At 50.3% G+C, this 24550-nt stretch overlaps 1 protein-coding gene across 4 annotated transcripts in view; it reads left to right on the top strand.

The window, feature by feature from the left end:
• The first annotated feature begins 3022 nt into the window (after positions 1-3022).
• The window catches only part of SIL1 (SIL1 nucleotide exchange factor), a 100646-nt gene continuing 79118 nt past the window's right edge, over positions 3023-24550 (top strand). Inside the window, exons 1-2 of one of the 4 annotated variants that reach the window (XM_074838676.1) lie at positions 3024-3097; positions 7486-7654. The gene's annotated coding sequence lies outside the window, so the exon portion shown is untranslated. Of the gene's footprint in view, positions 3098-7485; positions 7655-9975; positions 10341-10540; positions 10663-24550 lie in introns of those variants that run through there. The other 3 variants (XM_074838677.1, XM_074838679.1, XM_074838678.1) reach the window with 3 other exon arrangements.

Genomic DNA, 24550 nt, shown 5'->3' with positions numbered 1-24550 from the left:
TTTTCTAGGTCCTTAGTCTAGTTCACTGTTAAACTTGCGAAGCTCTTGACTGAGAAGATGTCAGTGCCATTTCGCAGGGAATAACCCCTTTCTGCACCCTCAGCTGTTCTGACTTCCTCTTTTGAACAGCCCAGCGCTATTGATAAGGGAAGACCGAGGTGCCCGTGGGGGTATTTGGGGATACCAGTGGCTCTGGGCTAGCAGGCACCCCGCGGGAGCTGGGCAGCGGTGCCTGGTGGTCTCTGCCTGGGAGAGAGGGGCAGACCGGACCCAGCCCTGAATCCCACACCACACTCAAAGCCGAGCTGCTTTGAGCAAAGCTTGCCCTTAAAAGAAGGTATTTAAACAGAAGGAATCAATTGCGTTAAGTGCAAATTCATCTCTTGATGCTGCTGTCCGGGGGCAGAGCAGCCGTTTACCCGTTTACTGCAGCATGTGATGCTGCGGGAACCAGCGGCTCTGTGCTCATTAACGCTCTGGGCCACTAACGATGCCCAGAAGTGGCTGCAAACAAAGACAACTGAAGTCTGATGGATTAATGCTGCCTCCCACCAATGCAGCCCGCAATCCATCAATTACCTATCTGCTTAGTCCTTTTCTCCATCCTTTTACAATCTAAATAGCACATTTTATAGTCGCTGCTAAGTGATGTGATCAACATCAATTACCTACTAAAAGAGAATCAAGTCTTGATTTAAAATTAAGTGCTGCATTTTGCCATGTTCTTTATATGTAGCCAACAGAATAATTGCAGTGACATAAAAACTAATTACACAACTCCACAATTAGGCCTCCCTCCTAGTGCTGTGATTGTCTTTAAGTACATTGATGAAAAATTACTCCCAGCCCTAAATTACTCTATTCACACCCATCTTCTCCAATACCTTTGGAAAAAAAACTGCATCCCATCAGATCAAACAGAAGAACTTGAAATGCAAAAGATAATACATGCAGAGTGTGTTTTCTAATCTCTTTGATGTGCGAGTGGTTTCAGACGGTGGGATTAGGCTGGTGTCGCCCGAGGATGCAGCATCGCTGCTCTCTGTGATGATGGACCAAACATCTCATCAAGACTTCCCAAACCGCCTGGGGCTGTCACGGGCGGTGAGGCCGGTGTGCCAGCACCCTGCCGCATCGCCATCAGGCTGCAACCTGGGGCGAAACTCCTCTTCCCTGTGCTCCAGCCGACGTTTGGCTCTTGAGCGGCAAGCAGAGGAAAGGCCAGCCCTGCCTGACTGCCAGCCTTGGGTTTGGTGCATGAAGGGGTTTTATTGCTGCTCCTGCTGTGTCTGAAAGAGGGGGTTCGCAGAGAGATGACTGATCATCCCATTAGTGCCATTTCACCTGGCAGAAACAAGGGGAAGAGCAGGATCCAGCTTGCCTGCCCCACCAGAAAGACCACGGCAGGGTTTGGGCAGAGATGAGCCCTGTCCTGAGCTGGTGGCAATGCTGCTCCAGCAGCCAAGTGGGCCCAGAGCCCCAAAAGGAAGAGAAGGAAGAGGTTGGAGTATGGCAGCGCTTTCATGCATCCGAAGGCCAGGAGTTACGTCTTGCCAGATATCACATACCTGCCTGAAAAATCATAAACCCCACTAAAAATCATAAGCCTCCGTAAATCTGTGAAGCACTCCTGATGGGCTTTGTGGGTTTTGATTCCAGATTCTGAATACGAGGTGTTTACATCTAACCTGGAAAGACTGAAAACATTTCATTTACTGGCAGTGAAAGCTGAGATTTTCTTACAACCAGTCCTCTGCCTCCAGGACGCCTGTGGGTGCTGGCAGCAAAGCACAGCACACGGCTGAGCGGAGCCGTGGGGTCACCGGCCCCGGGGACAGAGCGGGCACGCAGCTTCCCGCAGGTCGCCTTACGCTGTGCCATCCTGTCAGTTGTCACTTGCTGGATATTTAGGCAGCACAAGTTTAATTTTGGGGCTGTAAGGGTGTTTTTGGCTGCTGCCTGGTGCAGCCCATGGGCATCCTTGCGTACCCTCAGCCCCAGGCGAGCCCTTGCAGGGGAGGAGGGTTGCATAGCTCCTGCCTGGGGGTTTTCTGTCATTTCTGTACTGCCGTCACTCAGTCACCAGCTGGGAGAGAGGTGGGAAATGCTTTGGCACCCCGTTTTAATCAGCAGGGTGCTGTGAGCTAATGAGGCAGAGGGGACCCACAGGGTCACGCTCGCAGCAGCCCGGCAGCCCCCGTGCCTTCCCGTCCGACTTTCTCACCTCTTCTTCAGCACAGTCCTGGGGACGCTGGGTGCCAAGGCTGTGAATTAACACCCTTGTACTTACCTGAAACTTCACCACCTCCCTCAAAACGTGTGAAAAATAAAGAGGGTGCTGAAGCAGCCAGCGGCAGGGAAGATGCGATGTGTCAACCACATCTCATGAACCTCACAAATCCCACCTTCTTCTTCCCCACAGCCCATCAGGGGACGGGGGTGCTCAGGACGCCCCAGCACAGGCGGATGGAGGCTGCAGCAGGCAGGGAAGGCCCAGGGACCAGGCACCCTTCCCCGGCTGCACCCCTGGTGTCTGGGGGCTCCGGGCTCCCCCAGGTCGGGGCTGGGGGGGGGGGGGGGGGGTGGCCGAGGGAGGGCGGTCCCCACCCCGCCACACAAGCCCGAGGGCCGCCACCCGGCGAGGGAAGGTCCCGGTGCTCGGAGACCACACGCGGCGTAAGGCCACGCCGAAAGAAAGCAGACGTTATTCGGGAAAGCTATTTATTTTACCCTTTTCTCCCTAAAACCGATACGGAAAGGCGACGGTCAGTCAGCCCGTCCTTCCCTCAGGGCGACCGGATTTCTTCGGGGCCTGGCGCTGCCTCGGCGGGGCTGGTGTCCGCTGTCCGGGAGAGGCAGCTTGCCCACGTCCCTCACACACCGGTGAGGCCGGCTGGAGGCCGCCGCCCCCCGCCGGGGCCGCTCCTGGTGCGGGGGCGGCGGCCCCGCCTCATGGGGAGGGCGTGGCCAAGGGAGGCGGAGCCAATAGCGGGGCGGAGCCAAGGGTGTGGGGCGGAGCCAAGGGCGGGACGACCGCCTCGGCGAGCGCGGATTGGCCGGGGGCGGGGGCTGAGCGGAGCGTGCGCAGTGCGGAGCGGTGAGTGGGGGGGGCGGTTGGGCCGCGGCGGGGGGCGCTGCCCCGGTACCCCGGACCGGGCTGGGCCGGGCCGCGCCGCGCCGCGCCGCGCCGCACACGGGCCCTGCGGGGCTGGGCCGCTGCCTCCCGCGCCGGAGCGGGTCCTGTCGGTGCCCTCGTTCGAGGGGAGCCGGCGGTGAGGCCTTGCCGGGCCGGGAGGCCGCCCGCCGCCCTGCTTTCCCGCAGAGGGGGCCCTGCCCGGGCTCTGAGGGCGCAGGGCCCGGAGAGCTGCGTCCGGGGAGGAGTAACGGCGATTGTCCTGAACTCGGGGGCTCGGCCTGCCTCGGGCAGGGCTGGGAAGCAGAGACAGCTGCCTGGGCTGTCCTCTTCTAGAAGTGACCGAAAATCAGGGCCCTGTGGTGGGCACCTGCCCACAAAGTGTGGCACAGGATGCCTGGGCAGACGAGAATCCCTTATGCTGGAAGATTTTAAATACAAATTCAACAAAACAGGAGCAGTTTGGAGTCTGCCTTGAGCCCGAGGATGGGCTGGGTGACCTCAGGCCCCCTTTGCACCTGGGCAGTTCTGGAATGACAGTGTCCTGGTACCTTTGGTGTAGCTCTGGGCCATCAAAATGTTTTTTGCCTCGGGGTATGCACTTGGTAACATGAGGCCTGAATTTTAAACTGTTTAATTATTTTGGTACAAGTTTGCATATGGCTCTCTTGCTGGAGAACTAGTGAAATTACATGTTGCATAGAGCCAGGGAGTGAAAACCGAGCCTGAGCAAATGGGATTTTGTATATAAACAATATTTGGAATATTGCCTTACAGTGTTTAACTTCAGTGGTTGACTAACATTCGCATTAGAAGTAATCTTTGACAAATAATCAACACTACCCGCCTCTCAAGATGGTCTGGGTTTACACTAACAAGTTCTGTAGACACAATTTCTTAGGGGCAAGTTATTTATTTTTACAGTGTTTTGCTGATAGAACTAACCTAGTACAAATATGGCTTAGAGGCATAAAGTATGACTTCACCGATACTGTTTAATTTGCTTGCCAAAGGAGTATAATCTGCACAGACATTTCTGTTGGTAGAGCTGTCTGTGTGAGGAGGCTGCCCCAGCGTACAGCCGTGGTAGGAAACCTTTTAAGTGCAGATAAGTCTCTACAGCTTAGAAGCCGATGACACACCCTGCCGTTTACCGAACATCCTACTGCAGTGTTTCTGCTCTGTGTGATCCTTTCGAATGTTCTGCAAGTAGCATTATTAAGGGATGGACTTTTTTTTTTTTCTCTTTTTCTTTCCCCCAACCCTCCCATAAAATGACCAGTGCTGGTATTTTTCAGCAGCCTCCAAGGCATTTTTCTATGGTAAAAGCATCCAAAGCCTTGCCCCAGAAACTGTGATGTAGAAGTGCATAACAGAGGTGAGAGCAGTGTCTGCAAGTTCCTGTGGTCTGCTGTCTGTGTGGCCACCTATTTACTAGATTTGAAGGGTTACTGATATGTTCCTTTTAAAGAAGTAAGCTGGAAACTGGCAATTCCTAATGAGTTATCAGAACGGCCCTTGGACCTGCGGTGCCATCCCTGTGCCCTAAAGCAACACAAGACCAGTGCTGGTGCTATTGTCACCACCTTCTCCTTTTTTACAGTTGAGAATTTTTTTAGCCAGAGCAATAAAAGACCTGAAAAATTCTCCAGCACCCCCAAACCCTCTCTGTCTGCTCTTACTTGGTAAGGAGATGTAAGACTACTTAAATACCAGTGTCAAGCTGGACAGGTGTGGTTGAAAGCACGTCAGCTATACCCTGAGAATTCACAAGTCACTGGATTATCGGGATAAATTTAGGGATAATAGTCAGCCTTTCTATGTGCTAATCCTCTCTGCTACTGACTCCCTCAGTGGCTTTTATAACCCACCTCAGCTCTCTTACTGCTCAGCTTTCCCCTCTGAGAAATAATGTTTAACTTTCACTTGTGAAGTAGGTGAATCAGCTTTAATTAAGATTTGTCGAGTGCTTTGTTGATAAGTTCCCTGTAAAACTAGTTACTATTTTTTATTAACACACAGATATTCTTAGCACCTGAAGTGAAAAATGACACAACACTTGGGATCTTTTGGGAAACAGCCCCATGAAAGGAGACAGCACGTGCTGACGAAGGCTTTGTCAAATCTCTTCTGGCTGCAGTTCATGAGGCAGCTTGCTCCTAAAGCTCTGACTCAAAAACCCCTCAAATCCTCTTGAGTCACTGGGAAATCTTAAACGTTCCTGGAAGTTCAGCCCCACTTTTGTATAAGATTTGTAGGTCTTACCCCCTTGCTGGGTTTCTCACAGAGCCTTCGGTTGGGGTTTGGTGCAGCTGCTCTCGCCCACCTTTAATCACTTTGTTTCGATGTTTTCAATTGCTTTCAGCAATCATCGCCTCCAATTATTCTGTCTGGGGTAGGGAGGGCTGGTCCGCTGGGCTGGGCGATGACCCTTATGGGCTACAGCCCATCGCACGGGTCAGTAGGGCTGTTTGGGGGTAAGGGGGGAGGAGGGAGCCTTGCCCTTCCCCACGGGCAGCCCAGGCCAGCATCCCTCCCCCTGCAGCGTCTGGGAAGGTGTCTTCACTGCCAAAGTAGTTTGGTGCAAATTGAACTGAAGAGCTTCATTTATGAAAGTTAATGAAGATGTGAATTGGAATGGTTATGACTCTGCTCTTCTGCATTGCTGGGTGGGTGCCTTTTCGTCAGGGTGAGGAGCTCTATTGTATTTTGGGGAAGAGAAGGCTGTTAATTAAGCTCTAAGATGTCACTGCTGTAGTAGTGTAGGAACAGCCAGATGGAGGATGCCAAAATGAAATGGAAGGCTGGAAAAACCTCCTTGTCCAGGCCCCTGTCTTGACGCCAAGTGAGAGATACTCGGCTCCAGACTGGGCAGCGGTGGATGTTAGTGCAGATCTGAACTGGGGACAAGTTCCTTCTGGGACTTGAAAGCCCAGCCTTGGAGAGCCTTATATATTTATATAGCGCTTGCTTTGGCCCTGAACAAGCAATTCTGGGGCTTTGCCCTTGCTGTGACCCTGAACAAGCCCTTGCAGCAAATTAAGTGTGCCACTTTGTCTCCTGCCATCATAGAATGGGAAGCCCAAGGGATGCTTGTCCTTGTAAACAGCAGTTGAATGCCGAGAGCTGATAACGACCCTGGAGGGGAGCAGAGATGGAGAAACCCTCAACAGCTGCTATGGGGCTGTGTGTTTTACACCGCAGACTGCTCCCCTCGTTGCCCAGACCCCCCGGTTTGTCGGTGACTTTCTTAGGGGTGGTACCCAGCACTGAGCATGGTCTTCCAGACCAGAATTAGGAATTTTATGTTCTTAAATCGCATAGTGATGTTTAGCTCTTTGCAGCTGGAGTTGTGGTGTCACAGTGCCGACACATGCTGCATTTTTAGCCCAATCCTCAATTTTCCTCAGTGTTACCTCTGTCCAGAGAGATTTCCCTCATGCTGTATTTGTGTGCTTGATCTTTGTTTTTGCTATTTCAGAGTGCGGTTCTTTGCATTGTTTTCCTTGCTTTTCTTTTTATTGATTTGTGGGTAGTTTTGGAATTTTTCTTTAGTTTATCAATTCTGATCATGACCTCCAGAGTGCTTCCAGCTCTTAACTGCTGGGCATCCTTTCAGGTTTTACAAAAGTACTTTCTCTTTCATTGTTCAGGCCATTAATGAAAAGGATGAGTAGAAGCCAACCTGGACTGATCTCTGAGGGCCTGTACATGAGGTTTTCTCCTGTTGTGACAGGGAATCGTTGATAGCTACCCCTAGTGTGTGTGTGGGGGAGTTGCTTTGTTGTTTGGTTGTTTTTTTTCTTAGTTAGTAATGAGCACTGTGCCTTGTTAAGGTGAGCTCACCTAATCTGAGCTCCTCTGGTTAGCCTGAAAGTATTGGATGCATAGAGTGAAAATCCTGCTTTAATGCCGTTGTGCTGGTCGGGGGTATGATGGGCAGATCTCTGTAGAGGGGGATTTGTGCCCCGTTTCTGAAGACTCAGGTAATTTTCAAGAACTTTCATGAACCTCATTTAACAGGGGCTTCTTGCTGATGCTTGCTAGGACCAGCATTGCTCAGAGGCAATTCTCTGGTCGCTCAGCCCTGCTTTCAGCCAAGAGGTCCCCAGGTGGCTCTGCTTTGGTAGCAGAGGGGTATGCATGGGGGAATTTGTGACTGTAGTGACCTCTGTAGGCCTGGCTGCAGTGAGAGTTAGGCTTGTCTGTATGCAACTAGGGTAGTAAAAATACATTTTTCTCCTCAAGCAATTCAGAATTCCTTGTGTGGTTGCTCTGCTCTGGGAAAAAAAAAAAAAAAAAAAAGACTTGCTCTGGAAAAATTAATTGCACTCATTTTTATCCCTGAATAGTGTGTCACTGTGGGAGCAGTTACAGGATACCTCATTCCACCAGGGCTCTGCTGCTCACCTTCTCAGCGTGGACTAATCTTAAGGAAGAGGAGTTACTTTAACTGAAATACATTTAACTGGAGAAAACATCACTGTCTGAACAGGACCAGCTCTAACCGCCCTGAGTTCTGTAAGTACTGAGCTGCTGTGTTCAGCTTTTTGAATTTTAAGAGGTTGGTCCTTTTCTGAAGTGTACTTCCACCACCTCTACCACCTTTCTTTACACATCAGTGTAACTGTGGGGTGAAATTTGGGCCCCACTGAATTCGAGAACAACACGGGGTTCCTTTGTGGTTTTTATCTCTTCCGTCTCTCAAGGTTGGTGACTTGAGGTACCCGGCCACGGCTGTTTGCTCAGGCTGTACTTCAAGGACATCATCAACGGGATGGAGGAGTCGTGCCCTGTTTGTTCTCCTTTGTTGGTCGATGGCTGATGGTGGGTGCCCTGACCAAATTTCAGCTCCAGGGGAAAAAATTAAGCCTCCCTGCAGCATTCATGTGGTTTCTGTTGGGTTCTTCCTGCGTTCCCTCTGGGGGGCTGTGTGCTGTAGTTAAATACTGGTAGAAAGGATGTGTTCCACTCTGGATTAAGGCTGAATCTCGGTGGTGGATAAATTGCACCCTGAATCCAGTTTGCAAAGCTCTTTGGGCTTTGTGGGATGCAAGAAGCTGTATTTTATTCTAGATGCGTGTGTGCTGATAATTCTATAGGATTTTCAGTGAGCAGGTTGTTAAGAGTCCTGATTATACTGGTCCTCTGCGCAGTCAGACTCTTTGCCCAAATAATTCAAAAGCCTGCTGCAGAGAGAGGAAAAGGAAGATGGAAGGATGATTTAGAAACCTCTGGGTCACTGAAATAGGTCGGAAGAAGATGCATATGTTGATCTGAAGAGATACCAAGCCAGGTATATGCCTTTAAGCATCTAAAGAAAAGTCAGATTTTTTTTTTAACGGCTGCCTGTTTAAACGCAAATAGTTTCATTAATGAGATTTTTTTTCAAGGTTTTACTGTTAATTTTAGAATTTTTATTTCAGGCATGCTTTCATAAAATTAACTTTTTCAATGCAGAACGCTTTAATGTCTTCTGTGTTGGTGCTCATTTTCAAGAAATCTATGCACAATTATTTCTTATGTACCAGTTAAATCTATCAGCCAACAGATGTCAAGTATAGCAAAAATGCTATAATAATATTATGGTCTAATAATAGTTATAATGATTCTAATTACCTGGCGCAGCTTTTGAGAGAGGCAGACTCAGAAATTAGTGCAAAGGAATGTTTAACCTTGAACTGCAGAAGCAGGGCACTTCCAGAGGTGTCTGGGCTGCGCCCCCTCCTCCCTATCAGACATCCCTTTCTCTTTATTTCCTCCAGCAAACTGGGAGCAGCAGTCTGGTCTGTTTTAGATATTCAGACCTCATGCTTGGTACGCTCAGAGGTGGAGAAGAGCGCTGGCGAGCTGTAGATGAACGTGTTTCTTGAAATACGTGTGAATGTGAAGCCCGGTTGTTTTTAACCTTGCACTGCAGTCGAGCCGCCCCGGTGTCGGCGTGCTCCTGCTGCCTGACGAGGACAGCGCGCACAGATTGCTCTCGCTTTGGGAAGGCTGCAGGAGGCTCAGCAATCTTCATCTTTTATGCAAGCCAGTTGTGCCGCTTTTAAGCGTCAGGGAGGCTTTGCCACAGCCTGGAAAGCTCAAAGCCAGCCCGAATCTGCGTGTGTGCTGCCGGGCAGCTTTCACGTTGTCAGATGGGCGAGTGGGTGTGCGGGCGAGCAGATGGGAGCTGTTGATCCCGATGGAGGCTTTGGTGTGGCAGGCGAGGAGGGCATGTCAGCAGGCAGGAGCCAGCTGCCTCGCTGGTGCACGAGTGTTGTGCTTGCTTTGCCTTCGACAGTTTGGACCCGCACAGCCTCATGAATCTCCTTCCCCAGTGCAGGAAGGATGCTCTGTGTGCCAGCTTGTTTATGTCACTCCCAATGCCTCTCTACCACCGTGTTTTTCCTTTAGAAAGGATCCTGGGCTCCATTTTCTATATTCCAGTGGTTTTTGCCAAACCTTGCCATGTGCTGTGTAGTGTCTTGGGGTCTCAGTGCTCATTATTGTTGTAGGACCGATAAGGTGATGCATAATGGATTGTCCCTTGTTGCAGCTGTTCGTTTTAATTTTATGATGTGAAATTGGTGAGGAGTCCCTGATTCTCAGGGAAGGATCCTTTCCACAGAGGAAGCCCCGCATAGGCTGGAAGTTGACAGCTTTTAATGATTATATGCCAGGCTGAACGTTTGTCCTTTAAATAATAGATTCAGCATGCTGATGAGAACTCAGCAGGACCTACGGGAATTTGGCTGCCAGTTGCTGATCCCCGACATGGGCAGCAACTGTGAATCTTTTACTGTCTTCCTGTAAAATGGATCCAGAGGTGCCCTCACAAGGTTTTCTTCTTCATTTCCAGCCTGCTCGTAGGCCGGCATGCTCCGCTTCTTACGAAAGCCCTGCCTGCCAGCGCTGCACGCTCAGCGCACGCAGCCCACCTTTCCCCAGGGCTCACCCCGGTGAGAGCTCTTCCATCTTCAGCCTTTTCTTTGGGGACGTTTGCCTTCCTGCTGGAGTCAGTACCTCTGTCGGTGCGTCCCTGTGGAGATGGTGCTGCGGGGCACAGCCTTTTCCAGGCTCACTTGAAGAAGGATGTGGTAACGGGCTACACTTGTTTAGGGAAAATGATTTCTTGGAGTAAATAACTTGTCAAAGAACACTTGGCATCGCCCCAGATGCTATTAAGGGAAAGACAAATCTTGGATCTCTTCAAGCCTGAGCTGTAAGACTCATGTAATATTCACTTGCTTTTTAACATGCTTCTTTGCTTTGCTCAACATCAGGCATTGTTGCTATGACCAACACTGACTTACTAACCTGCTCATGCTTTTACTTACCCTGAGAAACCAAAGTTCCTTTTGTTTCCTGCTCCTGCTAAATATTAGCCCTATATTTCGCATCCTGCCACAAAAGCACATTTCTGCATCTCTTTTCTCAGCCCATTGAGAGTCCAGATTTCCACTGCTGAGTCGGTTGCAAGAGTTCACTTCCCTCTGACCGGTGTGGCTCTGGCTGGGTTTCCAAAGGGCGCAAAGGACATACAGGTGTGTTGAGCTCTCCCGCATGCAGAGGAGTGCAGGCACCTCCCCGGCTTGGCAGATTGTGCCAGCGCCCCCCAGACCCTGAATGAGCTTGTGCTGAAACCTCCTCGGGGGTGTGGGGACACTGCCCTTGCTGCTCGCCTGGCACTGGCACACTCTCTGTCTAGTTTCTGGTACATGGAGAACTGTCTCGACAAGGTCCAGGAGAGCCCTCTGGCACCTCTCTGCCTCACTGCCTCCACGTCTCTTTTCAGACTTCATCTGTAAACATCTCTTTGCCCTTGCTAAACACTGTGTCTCTTAATTTCTCTCTGCAAGAGTATTATTTAATTTGTAAATGTTTTAGGACATTATTTGAAAAATACGATATGAGGCTGTATTTCATTTACTGTAATGATCCACTAATGTAGGCATATTTCAAAGGCAGGCTATGCAGTACTGTGGGGTTTAATTAAATTTTGTTTTTCAAGTAAACATCAATAGACAGACAATAACAAATGGTGGACAATATACATACAGAACAAAGTCACTCAGTTTTCTTTTTCAGGACTGTGGAAGTCAAAATGTATAGATCTTCAAATGTACTTGGCCTATTTGTGATCACAGCTTTAGTGCAGTTACTCACTTCAGCGGGAGTTTTTTTCTTCTTGCTCTGACAATTAATTTTCTTGATCTCTTCCTGCCCACAAAATAAACTGTTACACTGTTGAAAATTTCCAGAAGGAGCCTTAGGTGATCTAAGTTAATAAAAGGAAGACTAGGGAAAATGTGGGCCCTCTCTGGAAGGACAAGGGAGACTTGGTCACCTGGCATATGGGGAAGGCTGTGGTACTCAACAGCTTTTTTTCTTCAGTCTTCACCAGCAAGGGCTCCAGCCACATTGCCCAAGATGCAGAAGGTAAAGGTGGGAACTGGGAGAAGGAAGAACTGCCCACTGTAGGAGAAAATCAAGTTTGTGACCATCTAAGGAACCTGAAGGTGCACAAGTCCATGGGACCTGATGAGATGCATCTTCAGTTCCTGAGGGTGGATGAAGTGACTCAGCCACTATCCATCATATTTGAGAAGTTGTGGCAGTCTGGCAAAATTCCCACTGACTGGAAAATGGGAAACATAACCTCCATTTTTAAAAAGGGAAGTAAAGAGGACCCAGGGAACTATAGGCCAGTCAATCTCATCTCTGTGCCTGACAAGATCAGGGAGCGGATCCTCCTGGAAACTCTGCTGGCGAACATGGAAATAAGGAGCCGACATGGCTTCACTAAGGGCAAATCATCCCTGACAAATATGGTGGCCACCTTTGATGGGGTTATAGCACTGGTGGGCAACAAAAGAGAAACTGATGTCATCATGTGTAAGGCGTTTGACACTGTCCCACATGAAATCCTTGTCTCTAAACTGGAGAGACATGGATTTGATGGATGGACCACTCGGTGGATCAGGAATTGTCTGGATGGTCACACTCAAAGAGTTGTGGTTAACAGCTCGATGTCCAAGTGGAGGGGGGTGACAAGTGGCATCCTCAGGGGTCAGTGCTGGGACCAGCGCTGTTTAACATCTCTGTTGGGGACATGGACAGTGGGATCGAGGCACCCTCAGCAAGTTCACCAATGTCACTGAGCTGTGTGGTGTGGTCAACACGCTGGAGGGAAGGGATGTGCCATCCAGAGGGACCTGGACAGGCTGGAGAGGTGGCACATGCAAACCTCATGGAGTTCAACAAGGCCAAGAGCAAGGTCCTGCACGTGGGTCGGGGCAATCCCAAGCACAAACACAGGCTGGGCGAGGAGTGGATTGAGAGCAGCCCCAAGGAGAAGGGCTTGGGGGTAGTAGTGGATGGAAAAACTGACTATGAGCCAGCAACGTGCGCTCACAGCCCAGAAAGCCAACCGTGTGCTGGGCTGCATCAAGAGGAGTGTGGCCAGCAGGGTGAGGGAGGGGATTCTGCCCCTCTACTCTGCTCTCGTGAGACCCCCCCTGCAGTGCTGTGTCCAGCTCTGGGGGCACCAACATCAGAAGGACACAGATCTGCTCAAGTGGATCCAGAGGAGGCCACAAAAATGATGAGGGGCTGGAGCACCTCCCCTGTGAGGACAGGCTGAGAGAGTTGGGGTTGTTCAGCCTGGAGAAGAGAAGGCTCCGGGGAGACCTTAGAGCAGCCTCCCAGGACTTCAAGGGGCTACAGGAAAGATGGGGAGGGACTCTTTATTGGGGGGGCTAGGGATAGGATGAGGGGTAACGGGTTTAAACTGAAAGAGGGGAGATTTAGATTAGATATAAGGAAGAAATTCTTCCCTGTGAGGGTGGTGAGGCCCTGGCACAGGTTGCCCAGAGAAGCTGTGGCTGCCCCCTCCCTGGCAGTGTTCAAGGCCAGGTTGGACGGGGCTTTGGGCAACCTGGGCTAGTGGAAGGTGTCCCTGCCCATGGCAGGGGGTTGGAACTAGATGATCTTTAAGGTCCTTTCCAACCCAAACCATTCTATGGTTCTGTGAAGTTCTGCTACAAGCTCTGGACTTAGCTTTTAATATTGTGTTGTTGCTTAATGCATTATGGCTGGTAGAGATGGATCCTCGTCAGAGTTACAAAACCAAGCGCTGGGTATGAGGTGCTTGTTCCTTTGGTGGGAAAAGCCTGTCTCCAGTGGCTGGATGTGGCATGTGCCAGCCCTGGCGCAGGGAGGTGGCCGGGAGGTAGAAATGATGTGGTTGCATCTGGCATTGTTGTACCCAAATTGGGAATGAGCAAGTGGCTCTTGAGTGCATTTTGTTCTTTTCTTCCAGCGAGCGTGGGGTAATCACGTACAAAATGTATGCAGAGAAGCTTGGAAAGTCTGTTCAACGTCAGCAGGAGGCTGTTGGAAATCATAATGGCACTCACAAGTGTGGCACTTGTACAAGTTTTCTAGGGGTAAAGAAATTCATTGGTGATGATGTAAATGGGCTCATTTTGTTTGGGTTTGTGCAGAGCATCGCTTGAGGAGCAGAGTGAGATTGCTGGCTGGAGCATTGTTGACTTCTGGCTGGTTTCTGGTGGCTAGCGTGGGTTTTGTTCTCTCTTAGTGTTTGGGAAATTTTCCATTGTTTAGAAACATGACCAGAATTTGCTGAGGAAATCATTGCGGGTGCCCTGGACTCCTGCGGCACTATAGCCCTTTGATTTCTGTCTGAAATCTCTCCAAGTCAGAGAGCTGGGAAAAAGGTAAATATTTCAGAGGAGGACCCCCCCCATCCTCCGTTCAGAGATGTGATTTCAAGCCGTGTGCTGGACTGATGCCTGAAGCTCTGCCTGCTTAACCTGCCTGCAGATGGATGCGGGGCCGGGCAGTGGGCTGGCTGGGGGCGAGGGCTGGCTGTGCCCGGTGCCGGCTCTGCTCGCCGCCGGCTGACCCCGGGTGGGTCGCTGCCCAGAGAGCTGATGGGTGCGAATTGGAGCGTGTAAAGCCTGGGAGAGGCTGTAGGAACCTGGCTCTTGGCTGGCGTCTCTGCAGCTGTAAGTGCCTGAAAAGCATCGCTGTAAATGACAGACTTGTGTCTGCTAACCTCCTCCTCCACGAGATCTCGGTTTAACACTTCCTGCGTTACGGTAACAGCCTGTGTTTTGCTCCTTGCTGGAAAGCAGCACCGCGAGTACTTTACAGCTCTCCTGGTGCACGTACCGGCTGACGGTGTTTTCTGCGCTGGATGAGATGCTCGTAGGAAACAACGATCCCGTCCAAGTAAGGCTGGCAAGACGGTGTCCTGTGCTTGATGCCAGTCCCTGTGGCTGGAGAGGAGTCCTGATACAGATAAAACAGTGTCTAAATATAACGTGTCATGAGGCATCAGATGCTCTTTAAATAAATTCTGGAAAAAACCCCACGCAGCTCAGGTTTGTGCTGGTACTACCAATACCAAGGGGAATGTGCCTGCTGCCTTGTTCTTCCCTTGCTTTAGGCTGCCTGGTTTTCCCTTTCTCACTTCTTTTTGTTGATACATAGCGTCCCTTGAGGCTCTGTTTCTGGGTTTTGGGGCAGGCAGTTGCTTTTTGGTGACCTGAGACAACATCTGCTGCTTCTCTCATCCTTCCTTGGGATCTCCTGACTTTCTCCCGTTCGCTCACACTTCGCAGTAAGCTAACCTCTTCTGTGGGCTGCTCAAACTTCCCATCCAGGAACCTCAGGCCTCTCACAGAAAAATTTTTCTGGGTCCATTATTCACCTTCTATGGAAGGAGAGGTTTTCCTGGCTGTGGTGGGGCTCAGGTGGCTGACCCCAGATGAAGCACACTGGCATCTGGAACATCTGGAGCCAGCAGCTGAGCCCTGGGCTGAGGGATTTGCCCTCTATGCAGGACTGGCAAGCAGCTGGGCCTGGTCTTTGCAGGACCAGGTGAGTAATTTGGGTTCCCCACAGTTCTGGCTGGCACGATTAAATCTTGCAGGTGTGCCCAGAGCAGGTTTAGGGGCCCATTCTCCTGCCCAGCAGGATAACAGAGAGGGAACAACATTCCCCACAGCAGAGCCAGCACTGGAGAGTCCAGGGCCTGTGCTTTAATGGTTCTTGCAGGACCATGCTGCAAATGAGGGACCCGTGAGGGACCTCAACATAAGGTCTGGAATGACACGAGCCCAGGACATAGGAAGCTGCGATAGTGCTTGGGAATGAACCAAAAAAAAAAAGGCTCTAGCACTATTTAAAAGAAAAAAAGTAATCTGTGATACAATTTTTGTGGAATTCACTTCTAGTGAGAGAACACAAGGCTGACTGGGAGAGGAGGAGTGCTTGCTCAAGCAGATGATAATCCATTGCAGCACGTTACTGCGCCAAGGCTCTTTGACAAACATTAGCCTTCTTAATGCCTCCCTAGGATGAGCGAGATGCTGCGTCGCTGGATGAGGAATGTGAAGTTTCTAGACTATGAGGAGCTTCAGCCCAGAGTGATAATTTAAACACTGAATTCTTTTTAATAATGGATATTGTTGATGGTTGCCTTGCATGGGAGTGCTGCCCAGGAACAGATTGCGTTGTACTGATGTGTTTTAAAAATCAAAAGTGTGCTGGTCTTCATAAGCACTTGGGTCTGACACCGGCCAGCTAGGTTTCTTGGATTTCTCCTTTGGAGTTTGGCAGCCGTCTGCTTCAGGGAGTACAGTGGTCTCATAAGAGTTTATTTGATCTGACACATGACAAATTGTTTCTGCTGGCGGGTACTTCAGGCGCAGTCTGTTAGCTGGCAGCCGTGGCTTTGCAGGCACCAAGGAAGTTGAGAAAGGCAAGCCTGCCCTCCTCCTCCTCTTAGAAGGTGTCAGTGGAGGGAGCGTTGTTTTAGCCCACCTCCCATTCCAGCCTCCTTTTTGCTGGTTGTTAAATTGTGCTATTTGCACAGGTTATTAATGCTGCTTCTGTGCTGGGTGTTCCTGCAGATGCTTGTTGTGTTTCTCGTTGCGCTTCGGCGTGCGGGGCAGAAGAGAGCCTGCGTTTCTGGAACCAGACCCAGTTGCCATTAAAGACGCTTTGTTAAGTTGCTTTTTTTTTAGGGCACCCTTTTAACTCTAATGAGGAGTGGAATATTACATTCCTCAGCAGAATAAAAAGTACACGTCCCCTGTGAGATACTGTAAATACATTTTATCTGTTCTATTACCTGCAGTTTTGAGAATTTGTCCCCTAAGCATTTTAATCTTGTTTTCCAGGGTTGTCTCAGGGTGAGGAATCGCTCCTATTTGCAGCTTTGGGAATAATTACTATGTTCATTAATTTCTCCTCTTTCCTGCTGTCCATCTATTATTGCTTCTGAGAAAAAAATTCCTCTCTGTAAATCTCTACAGAAACAGGACTGCCTCCTTGATGAGAAGGAGAGTTATGTGTGCTAGGAATGTGTTTGTGAGAGAGCATCTCATAGCTCTGTGTGTGTGGATGGACCCGCTGGTGTGTGCTGGCTCCTCCAGTGCCATTCGAAAGCACTCAGCCACACAGAGCCCATCAGATGCCCGGACTGGCTCAGAGCTCCCTACCCTATGATTAAAGAAGAAAGCACTGCACGCAGCACGTTTTTGGGCAGTCGTGGCACACCTGGAGCACTGTGATGAGGCAGGAGCCTGAAGGTCAGGTCTACTCAACCACCCGAGTTGTGCTTTGCCTCCTGAAGTGCTTTGCCTGCAGTGTCTGGCTGCTGTTATGAAATAGAAATTAGACAGGACAATAAGGGAAGCGGTTCAGCAGCTGGCCCTCTTTTGTCCAGCAGCTAAAAGCCAGTTCAGAGATTTTTGTGGAAACACTGTTTGCTTTGGTCCTTTTTTTGCTCTTTCTTTAAGTACAGACTGAAAGAGCTGGAGACTGGAGGCCGCTGTAATTATTATTTATTCCTGAATAGCAGAATAAATGTGCCATTTAATGCATAAATGAGAGGGTCCTTGCCTCAGAAAAAATATGCAGTCTGACCGTGATGCTGCAAACCCTTCTACATGTGAGTAACCATCCCTGCCTGGTTATGGGTGCACTGAGATTTCTCACTCCCTGGACTGGGGCTGGTGCCAAAACTTGTCTCGATGTGTGATGTCTGCGGTCACTGGAAGTCACTGTGGAGGCTGTCATTGAAACAGCCTGGATTCACGTGGCAGCTGTATTTAGATGTCAGCTGATGGAGAAGCTCTGCAGAATAGTTTGTCCACCGTGTGATAAAATCTGCTTGCAGGAGGGGACAGCTGAAGCCTCTGGTCTTCATGGGAGAAGCCCCCTCTGTGGAACTGTGGCCTGGCAGTCCTGTGATGGACTTGCTGTCTCCCCACCTGATGTGACAAGATGAGGCTGTGGCACCACCAGGATGTAGAGGAAGCTGCTCAGGATGTTCTGCTGCCTCACAGCAGAGAGAAAGGTGCTGCAGATCCATCTTTAATCAGAGCTTAAAGAGTGTGAGTGGCTAACAACCTACTGTTAGCACATAGAGCAGGCAGGGAGATTTTGAGAGTTCTCCTTGGCTTGGCAAGTAGCCGTACAGCAAAGGCCAAGAAACGGAGAGTGAAAATCACTCTATCCTTGGCTGCTGCTTCCCAGTTCTTGGGTGTGTTGTGTGGGGTTTGCAGAGGCAGCAGATGCAGTGGCAACCGGGGCTGCCAACGAAAGGACCCTTCGTGAACTGGTGCTGCTCAGCTACTGAGACATGTCGGTCCACAAAATGGCTCTTTCTAGGGTGTTCTCTAAAAAAAGAACGTTCCTTTTAGGTGGCTGGGTCTCTTGCTGTTGGTCCAAGCTCCACATGAGAAACAGTAGGTCTTGTCTTTCTGCACTGAAAGGTGCTGAGGTTACACAGTTGTCCCTTGGAAGAGAAAACTATGGAGAGGAAAACTACTCAATTCTGGTTGCATCTCTGTTCTCCAGTCTAGGTTTTGGGCTGCTGGAGTCTGCCTTTGCTGTGGCTGAGGGGCAGTGGGACGGAGCTAAGGCGCTGCTCCTGAGCGAACCCCAGAGCTCTGAAGAGCGGTGAGCACGGTCACAGAGCTGGGGAGGCACCTGTGACTCGAGGTTCAATGTCCGTAGTGAAGCAGTTGCTTGAGTTCCCTGTGGAGAGGAGCCACGTGGACCTTGCAGCCCTTGAGCGCTGTGGCCGGCGCGACTGATGGCACATGCAGGGCCCCGTGGCGGCCGAGGCGGTCACAGAATTGCTGTTCATAACTGCTGCTGGGATTTATGAGATGTACAGAGGCAAGTTCTCTGATTTGTCACCATGTCATAAGGATTTAAGGTTGAGGAGCGCTTTGAAGTACCAATACAGCCTGTTCTGCCATGACAAGGTGCAGACGAGCGCCAGCGTGACTTTTGTTCCCCAAGGAAAACGCTCTTTTGCACAGATCACAAGCCGTGGCTCTGCTGCTGTTTGAAGAGACCAGACGAATTGCAGAGACGGGTGCTCTGTACAACATCAAAGTCTGCCCGTGTGAAACAGAGATGCTCAGGAACTCCAGCGCAGCATCCTTCATGTCTAGGCAGCAAGAGGAAAGAAGTTTTCTGAACCAGGAGTCACTTGGGTGATCAAAGCTCTGCTTAGCGGAGGCTGATGAGGCAAAAGGCAAAACGACAGCAGGAAGGTCACAGCCCCTGCAGATCATCTGGGTCATCTAATAATGGCAGTTGGGCCTCCAGAGGGGTCCGTGAAACCTCCTCTGCTGGAGGACTCAGACCTGCATCTACCCCTGAGGGAGCAGACATGCAATGTCCAGCGCCTGCGCTTGGCTGGAACGATTCTGCAGTGCATGAGGGATTGTTTAATTAAAAGGATGCTGCGCTGTCACATTTTCAACTATTTTTTTCCATACGTTGCTACAAGTAACATCTAAAATAGCTCTCCCTATCTGACAAGCGATGAGAGAAGAAATGTATTTTTCAGCTGTGGACTCCTTGCATTTGATGGTGCTTTGTGTGCAAGCAGTTTCCTTGCTTCTTCTCTGATTTTTATTAAGCTTAAAACAGTGCCCAAGGACCAGTGAAGACTGGAGCATCTTGACCCTGGGTGCAGCATGAGCATGTGTCAGTCCGTAACCATCTTGGAAGCAGAAAGGCAAAAAAAATTCCCCAAAGTAGAGGTGGCAGATGATGAAGAACAGGAGAGGGAAGGAATTCTGCTCTCTTTCAGCTTCTCATGTCTGTGCATTTACTTCTGCATTCACAGCCTTTGGAGCTCTTTTCTATTTTAAATTTCTTTAGGAAAAAAACTGCTGAACGAATGCTGCCTGCTGCTGGCTGGCTGTTCTGCTTTGGGTTTGGACTGGGGAGGCTCTCATGCTCGGGGAGCGAGACTCGCTTTTTAATCTTGGTGGGAAATGCCTGTAGAAGAACAGAAATCGTAATGAGAGTTGCTTCTAGATGATAGTACTGGTAGTCTCTCCATTCTCTCTTCATGATCATTACTGTCCCAGAGTTTTTTAATTGCTTGTGAAAGGCATCCTCTGAGACCACTTTAAAAGTACTAATGCAGTGAAAAAAAAAAGCAAACTTGGATAATGCCTCTCATCCAAACACATGAAGATATCACCGCAGACCTTAGTGGAAGGCGCCCCGTGATTCCCTTATTTATAACCGTGGCATCTGTCTCAGGAGTGGAGCAACTGAGCCCTGGTGTGGGGAACGACTTGCCTGGGCTCGTGCAGAGAGTTGGGGCAAAGCCAGGAGCAGTCCTGAGTGAACCTGCTTGGCTGTAGGTTATGTTCATCCCCGGAAAGCTCCTTATTTCCCTGGAGGGGAGGCTTTAAGGTTGAGTTCTTAGGGCTTTATTCTGGGTTTTGGTGCCAGTGGCTGATCTGGCAGTTCCTGGGTGAGTTTGGCCCACGAGATGGATCCCAGTAGCTTTTCAACTGGGAACTTGCCACGCAACTGGAAATGTGGGGGAGCCCAGCTCTCTTGCAAGGGAGGTCCTGAGCTGGGGATCCCACCAGGTGTCCTGTGCAATTAATCCCACAGGTTATGATGCCACATTAATCCTGGCCATGTAGCCAGAGCACACGGTGGGCAAGCTGTATGTTTGCTGCCCGTGTGTCGTGCTGCTCCCTGCTGTGACCCGTACCCGTGGGTTGTCCCGTCGAATAAGAGCTGTCATGGCCACCCAGTGCACTGCAGAGAGGTGGGGAAATGCATTTTTCATAAACTTCACAGCTCACCGTTCCTGGCACATCTCTAGGGCTCCAGAGAAGCCCTTCGCTTGCCCACCTCTGCGCCGGGTGCTCCACAGGGCTGCAGCGGGCGCCCTCGGCACCCACGGGAGGGATCGCGGTCCTGATGGGAAACCTCCAGGCTGAGCCGGCGCCACCAGCGAGGGTCTTGGTGGGGACAGGCTGAGATACAGGTGTGGGGGATAGATGTTTGTACAGGGACAGGCAGCATGGTGTGGGTGCTGCTGTGGGAGTTGTGTGCCTGGTACATCAGTGTTGGATTTCTGTAATACTGAGCCTGAATTTTGCAATTTTTTTGACCTCTTAATTGAGTCTCTTTATAGGGAAGCTGGCACCTGACAGGGGAAGGAGGTTGTTATTTGATGCGAGAGCCATGAGCGAACAGCAGGAATTGGAAGATACAAAAAGCTGTTTCCAGAGAGTCTGGGAGCACGCCAATTAAATCTTTGGCTTTTTGTGGGCCCAACTGCAGCAGGACATCAGGGTGCACCTGGCTAGTGCGGTGTGTGCTTTCTTTCCTGTTAGATTCTCCAAGCTTGGGAAAACAGAGCGGGTAAAAAACGCTGAACGCTGACTGACTCCCAGGTTAGTCTGAGCCAAGGCATCACCTTGCAAACAGGGGCTGATGGAAATGATGGATACATGTGGGGGGAGAAAAATATCACTCAGTTCTGTGTGCTGTGCATGGGAGATTGCAGCGAGGAGCAGAAGAAGGGAATAGGTATGGGCAGGAGAGGTGTTTTCAGCTGGGGTTTGAGGCAACGGGGAGGTGATGAGGAAGGGGAAGGCTGTTTCGTGTGGTTGAGGTCAGGTAGTGTGGCAGCTTTCAGAATGATGTTTGTTCTGAAGGTCCCTGCGCATCACTTATCTTCAGGCAAGTCCTAAATTGGTGCAAATCACCCGCTGCGCTCTGGTACAGACTTGAACGTGAAGGCTGTACCAGACTAGCTAGCTAGCCCTGAAGCTCTGTAGAGCGAGGGTGTCGTGTGTGTGTGCAGGTGGTCATGGAACCCTGCGAGAGCAGCTGTCAGAAATTCAGATGAATTCATTATTTATAAGTAATAAATGATAAATTCAGTCCTCTCATCTGAGGCACGCTCTGGTTTTGTACAGTCCATCATGAGCAGAGCAGAAGATCCCCCCCATCCTGGACCCGGGGCTCTCCAGCGCAGGGGGTCTGAGAAATGCCGAGGACATGCTGGCCACGGCCCACGGCATCGGGGCACTGGCTGAGCCGCGGTGGAGAGTGGCCCCCGCTGCCATCACCACTAATGAGCGGGCAGAGAGGACGATGGCAGCCTTGCTCAGGCTTCAAACCACCAAACTATAAAGCTGTGCTCTTGCTCTCTGGAGAGCAGCGTTTTCTGTGAACGCCGGTTTCTGAAGGAATTAATTAAGTAAATTTAATTGATAGACTAAACGATGTTTAATGTTAAACTGTGTGAGGTTGTTTGTATAAACAGGGTTGGAGTTGCTGTGGTTGGGTAGAAGGGGCGATGCCAGCTTTATCTGTAAAGGACTCACACAACCACTCCTCTGCCCCTGTGCGGAGTCGTGGCCGGTGCAGCTGCCGGGTACCGAGAGCTGCCCTCGCCGTGCCCGGGCACCGCTGTGCTGTCTCCTGCCGCTGGAGACATCCCTGCTCTGCTCTCGCTTGCGTCGGCACCTGGCAGTGCTTGTTGGAAGGACCAACTTCAGGTGGTGTCGTAGCTGAGCTGCCTTTAGAGGGGCTGATGTTAACTGACAGCTAAGCAGGTAGCCTGTAGGCGTTATTAATATTTATTGTTTGTACTTATTAGTGGCAGTTATAAAAGTTACATGGCTGCACGGTAGATGCCAGGCTCTGTAAGCACGTGTTTCCGCCATGGTTATGCTTCTCCTCCCTCCCCATCCCCACCACCCCCTGTCAAAATTTCTCCCCATGCACTGGTCCCAATTCAGAGCGGTGCTTCTGCTGCAGGCCGGAGCAGGACCTGCTGCTTGGGGGCAGGCTGTGCCTAACCAGCAGAGCTCGAGCCACAATTTATTCCTGTAAACCTAAAAGCGTGGCCTCCTGGCTGCGTGGGTTCTCTGTAGGCAGCCAAATACGGGAAGGTGTTCCCACAACTTTTCCCTTGTGTAGGAGTGTTTTTAACACGCCAGAGCAGAGTCCTGGTAGGAGTAAATGATGAGGAGCAAGCAAAAAGAATAAATGTTTTTTTTTTTAAGCAATTTCATAAGCGGTGTTAACGGGACGGTCTGTATTGCAGCTACGCCTTCTCCACTGAGAACTTGGTAGTGTGAGGGTGTTTGCAAACAAGTGGCGCTCACTGTCCTGTCTTTCACCCGTGCGCGTGGGGCTTTGTGCCCGGGTGGGACCTTCTGGCAGGGGTTGGGGGCTCCCAGTGCAGTGGGCTCTGCGTGGAGCTGGGGACACTCACTAGAGGCACGAGCATGCTTTCCCAACGGCAGGGTGTCGGGAGGAGCAGGGCTGCTGAGAGCATCCCGAGCGTGGTAGAAGCAGATGCAATGTCAGACCTCGAATGAAGCTGTGCAGAGCCCACGCCAGCCCGGAGCAGTGGGTCCGTACCCACAGAAGTCTGTTCCTGCCCAGTTTATCCTGGGAGAATCAAGGATAAACAAATTGGGCTCCATCAGGAGCATTGCATGGGTCCCTGAAGGAAGCTCCTCTTTATGTTTGGTTTTGCCATTCAGGGCTCTTCTCCTTCTCTGCATAAGGTGTTAGGTTGGTTATTATTATTTTATTCTGTTTTTATTATTAATTTTTATTCAGATCCAGTTCTTTGATCAGTCAGGTGTATTCAGGTCTCTTCCAGGATCTTTGTAGTTTTAGCATTGGCTTTAATGAAGTTGAAATTTCACTCCTGCCTCCTTTTGGAGATGCTGCAGGACCTGTCTGTGGCAACTGAGACAGATGCACAGAGCAGGAGGTCCCTGGTGCTTCCCAGGTGCCTGTCGATCAGCTGTGCAGAGCCACAGCAGCTCACCTAGGCACGGCACCTAGGGCAAGTACAATTAATTGCTAGGCCTCGTCACGGGGAAGAAAAAGCATGCAAAGAAGATGAAGACGGCTTTTAAGAGGGGAAAAGGGGTATCGGAGACTCACAAGTCCTGTTCTTAGTGAAGGCAGTGGGGAATGCTCCCATTGTGGAAGGTTTGGTAGCTCGTTGTGGTTTTTGCAGCATCTTGCCCCTTGGCTCATGTATTCCTGCTGGATTCTCCATGTTAAAAAGTGCTGCAGGTAACCATCTCCGGGTAGATGTGTTTGGAAGGACAGGACCTGTGCTCTGTCTTATGAGAGTCATTTGGGTTCTAATATGGGCAGGTTGTCTACTCATGGCTCCCATTTCCAGAGGAAATCAAGAAATACTGTGCTTCATACCAGAAGCCATGGTGCAATGTTCAAGTACGGTCAGGGCAGGGAGAGCTGAAGCTGGTCTTCAGGACTGAGACCTGCTGAACACACACGTGGTCATCTGGGCACATGTCCCCCAAAACATGAGTGTTTCCAGACTGGCTTCTCTTAGCTTGGTTTGTACTCAACAGGAGCCTCTGTGTCTCTGTGCCTCTGGGAAGAAGAGAAGATGATGATATTTGCAGGTTGGTCCTGCTCATCTGTTTGAAAGCAGAGGGTTGTGCAGACCTGACTGTAATGAACAGGGAAGGGCAGAGTGTCCTGTGGCCCCCTAGCAATCCTCTGTTTGTCCACCAGCTGTTTCCTCTTTTACGCAGAGGCTGAATTTCAGATTAAGACCTCCTCTTTCTCCTGTCGGTGTAGCTGCACAGTCATCGGAGGAGGAGGGACTGCCAGCCACGGGATGTTTCCAAGGTGTCTGACTGACACTGCTCTGCTCTTCAGTAGCAAGTCAGCAAAAATGGGTGCTCATTACAAACATGGGGACCCTGTTGCTCAGAGGAAGAAAATTTCAGGTCAGGGCAGCTAAATTTCCTTCTCTTTCTCCATTGCATTGTACATCACTTAGCACGTCGTGCTGGTTTCGGCCATAGATGCCAGCGTCATTAAAATGACATTGTGTTTGAAAGGGGATCTTGACTCGGTGCTGATTGCAGTATGTGTCCTGAGTGCACCTCTTCAATCAGACATCCCAATTTACACGTCTATCTTTAAAATAGTTTCCTTAACTGTTATTGCCCATCAAACTTTGGCTTCAGCCTAAGAGGCTTTGAGTGCTTGGAAGTATTTGTGCCTCCGGTTCAGCTGGAGGGTGTCTGGGCTGTGTTCTTTGATGTC

This window comes from Strix aluco, chromosome 13, assembly GCF_031877795.1.
Source record: "Strix aluco isolate bStrAlu1 chromosome 13, bStrAlu1.hap1, whole genome shotgun sequence".
In the NCBI taxonomy this organism is placed as follows: domain Eukaryota; kingdom Metazoa; phylum Chordata; class Aves; order Strigiformes; family Strigidae; genus Strix; species Strix aluco.
The sequence above is the reverse complement of the archived record's forward strand: the minus strand, read 5'-3'. Positions and strand labels throughout refer to the sequence as shown.